General features: G+C 39.6%; 1 non-coding gene across 1 annotated transcript; it reads left to right on the top strand.

Annotated features, from left to right (window-relative positions):
- The first annotated feature begins 2,517 nt into the window (after window positions 1-2,517).
- On the top strand, window positions 2,518-2,623 carry LOC145637472 (small nucleolar RNA R71). The gene has a single exon (XR_014114253.1). It is a non-coding gene; the product is annotated as a small nucleolar RNA R71 (small nucleolar RNA).
- The last annotated feature ends 1,578 nt before the right edge of the window (window positions 2,624-4,201 follow it).

Raw genomic sequence — 4,201 nt, 5'->3', positions numbered from 1 at the left:
GTTTATTAGCCACAATAGAATTTGTGGCAAATTAGTTGTTAGCCTCGTTAGTATTCGTGGCAAAAGAATTTGGTTGCCACATGAATACCCGTGGCATAAAATCCAATATTTGCCTCGATGTCCTTTTTCCCATGGAAAATTTCTTGCCACTGCCTCTTGTGCCTCGGGAGTAAATTTTAGAATTCATGTGGCTAAACTGCATAGCCACGGGAATTTTAAACTTGTGCCACAATTTTTCCCGTGGCACAAAGGTCAATTTGTTGTAGTGTCTTAACCGAATCGGGACCGCTCCAACTTGATCCCTCGATGCTATAGTGTGATGGAAAAGGTTTGACCTCGACCATTGATACACCTTCTCCTTCCTTTGAAGTGGCGGCTTGCAAAGCTTCTTGGCTCAAAATATTCATACATACGTGCTCATCCACTTCCTCAATGCCTTCATTAAGCAAATCTTAATACATTGTCACTTCCTTGATAGGAGCACCTATCTTATCCTTATTCAACAAGACATTCTCAAGAGGATCGTTAGAAGTGAGCAAGTTTTCATGCATGGAAGATACAACAAGATCAAGATAATCGATCAACATGCAATTTTCTAAAGATGAACATGGATATTTCATGCTTTCATTCAAATCAAATTCAATAACCTCTTCTCCTACCTTGAGTGAAATTTTTGCACTCTTAACATCAATCAAAGAACCCGAGGTAGCAAGAAAAGGTCTACCAAGAATAATGGGAATGGTAGCATCTTCATCCATTTCAAGCACCACAAAATCTACTAGAATTACAAACTTCCCTACTCTCAAAGGAACATCCTTAACCTTCCCCTTGGGAATCTTAATTGACCTATCGGCCAATTGCAAGGTAATCTTAGAAGGCATAAGTTCTCCTAAATCAAGTCTTTGATAAACCGAATATGGCATTAAGTTAACACTAGCTCCTAAGTCACATAAGGAATTATCAATTTGCATCTTGTTAATGGCACAAGGGATAGAGAAGTTTCCGGGATCTTTCAATTTGGGTGGCATCTTGTTCATTATGATTGCACTACAATTCTCGGTCAAGATGAACGTCTCCACCACATCACAAGACCTCCTACCACTCAAAATTTCTTTGAGGAATTTTGCATAGTTGGGCATTTGGGTAACAACTTCGGTAAAAGGTAGAGAAAGATGAAGTTGCTTTAGCATGTCAATAAATCTTCCAAATTGTTCATCCAACTTATGTCTCATGAATTTTTGTGGATATGGAAGCTTGGGTTTCACAATCTCTTTCTCTACTCTCACCTCTCTAGGTGTTTCAATCACAACCTCACTCAATGATGCACCATTTCTCTCATCCTCTACCAAGACCTCCTTAGGACCCTCCTTAGTTCCACTCTTCCTAGGCAAATTCTCCTCAAGAACCTTACCACTCCTTGTAACAATAGCATTCATGGGTCTTTTTGGATCTTAGCCTTGGGAAGGTAGAGAAGAAGGACTAGCATGATCTTTCAAAGCATTAGCAAGTTGAGAAATTTGGTTTTCAAACATCTTATTATGAGTCATCACTTCATTGAATTTCTTGTCACTTACGGCCATGTAAGTACTCAACAACTTTGTTTGATTTTCAATGATTTCCTCCAAATTAGTCCTAGAATAAGAGGATTGTGAATAGGAATTATCAACTTGAGTCTTTAGAGCGAATTCGGGTGGAGGGCCTCTTTGAGCATTACCTTAAAAATTTCCTCTCTCTTGATTGTTCCAATTACCCCTATTTGGATTTTGACCATAACCTTGATTATGGTTACCACCACCTTGATTATGATTTCCATAACCTTGGTTTTGATTACCATAATTTTGGTTTTGATTTTGGCCACTATAACCTTGATTGTTATAGTTCCCTCGAGAACCTTGGTTCCTATAACCACCACCTTGATTATAATTGTCAAAATTACCATGGTTTTGGTAATTCCTATTCCATTGACCCCTTTGGTTATCAAACCTTTTCACATTATTATCGTTTGACACAAAGTTCACATGTTCACTCTCATTATTGTCAAAATCATCATTACTCTCCGGAAAAGCATGAGGGAAATTACTAGAATCATGATCATATGAACCACATACAACACAAAACAAACAACCGCTAGGCATGTTACTAGAAGAAGGAGGGGGATGAGAGTTAGAAGGAGTACCTCTCCCCTTAAATTGGGGGGGAAGACTTGGAGCTTCAGAAGAAGAACTCTCCAATTTTTCCTTGATTGCACTTACTTCCTTCCCCAAGTTTGCCATTTATGAAGAGAGATTGTTAATTGCATTCAAATGATCAACCGAGTATACCATAGAGCTACTCTTGCTAGTTGATTCTCTCTCACCATCTTGCCAATCTCTATAATACTTCACAACATCCTCAATGATGTCCACCACTTCTTCTTCTGTCCTATTCATGATGGGACCACCGGCTCCTCCATCTATGCATGACTTGCCTTGGGGACTTAGGCCTCCATAGAAAATTTGAATAATGTGATAGGTTGGAATCCCGTGGTGAGGACACTCCCTTTGATACTCCTTATACCTCTCCCATGCTTCATAGAGGCTCTCACTTGGCTTTTGTTTGAAGCCTTGAATCACAGCTATTGCCTCCGCCGTTTTCTTCTGTGGATAGAAACGAGTTAAAAATTCCTTTGTAACCTCATCCCATGTCGTTAGAGAATTCGGCTTAACCTCCTTGTCTAGCCATTCCAAAGCACGCCCAATGAGAGAAAAGTGAAAGAGCTTGAGGTGGATGAATTCTTGGGAAACTCCGTTCACCTTGATAGTATTGCAATACTTTTCAAACTCCTTGAGATGATTTAGTGGGCTCTCATGCTTGGCTCCACTAAATTGTCGCCATTCTATCAAAGTGATCATAGGCGGCCTGATTTCAAAATCATTTGTTGGTGTTGTAGGTGGAGCAATTCCACTCTCAAAATGATATACACCGAGAATCCCCAATTCATTCAATGCCACTCTTGAATTTTCTCCCATTCTTGCTAGTTCCACTTGTTGCGGTTCTTCTTCACTTAAAATGCTAGAGCTAAAGGATCGCCTAGCAACTCTTAGTTTTGTAATAGTCCTCTCGATCTCCGAATCAAATGGCACAAGAGAATGACCACGTGCTCTATGCATACAACTCAAAGGAAATGATTAGTAGCACGGTTACAAGTGTAGCCTTAAACAGGAAAATCTTTTTGTTTTTTTTTTAGAATGAAATAGAATCAACAACTATAACAAAGCACCAATGTCATTCCCCGACAACGGCACCATTTTGACAAGGGTTGGAACTAGGTCGTTATCTAATTCTTCCCTAAGTCAAACTAAATTTGTAAACGCTTAACATACCTTATACGAGTATAGGGCAAGATAAGGGTCGAACCCAAAGGAATGAATCAAAACCATTGTAGAAACCTAAAAATGTCTCCCCAAAACCAAACCCGATGATGAACAACCTTTCACCGCCACTATTGGTCGGGTTTAGTATTTAATCCCGAGAGGGCTTAAAAAATCGTATTTGATTAAATTCATATTTTTTAACAGTCCATGGACTAGTCTTAATGTTTGGTAAAAGCATAGTTTTAATTTTAGCCCAAACTTATTATTTAATTTTAGCCCAAACCTTTTTTATTTTATTGTTTTGTTATTTATTTTTGGCCCAAACCTTTTATTTATTTTTATTTAATTATTTTCTTATTTTAGCCCAAATAATAATAAGTCAGAAAAGGCCCGAAATTATCAATCGGCACTTAAAATACCGAATGAAATTAGGGTTAAAAATGTATTTAGACGGAAAAGTGGGCTGGGAATTCCCGCGCCACGGCAGGTACCCACCGTGTCACGGGAATCCTTCCCGTCTGACGGTGGATTTTCCCGTGACACGGGAAATCTGCCGTGACACGGGAAATCTGCCGTGACACGGGACATTCCGTGTCTTTTCCGCGTAAACCCTTAACGCGTTTTCTTTCCCGTTTTCTGAAAATTTCCCGCGTCACACCAAAAATGCACCGTGTCACGGGAATACTTCCCGTCTAACGGTGGGACTTCCCGTGTCACGGTACAGTTTGCCGTGTCATGGGATACTTTTTTAGGGTTTTTATCATTTTAGGGTTCTGTGTGCTCCCTTAGAACATTTTCCCTAAAAATACCCCCTCACTTCTGATGTACGGGGCGTCAATTAACTCTCT

The sequence above is a fragment of the Chenopodium album genome, chromosome 6 (assembly GCF_948465745.1).
Source record: "Chenopodium album chromosome 6, dcCheAlbu1.1, whole genome shotgun sequence".
Classification (NCBI taxonomy): Eukaryota; Viridiplantae; Streptophyta; class Magnoliopsida; order Caryophyllales; family Amaranthaceae; genus Chenopodium; species Chenopodium album.
Note: the sequence above shows the minus strand (reverse complement) of the source record. Positions and strands in the feature narration are given on the sequence as shown.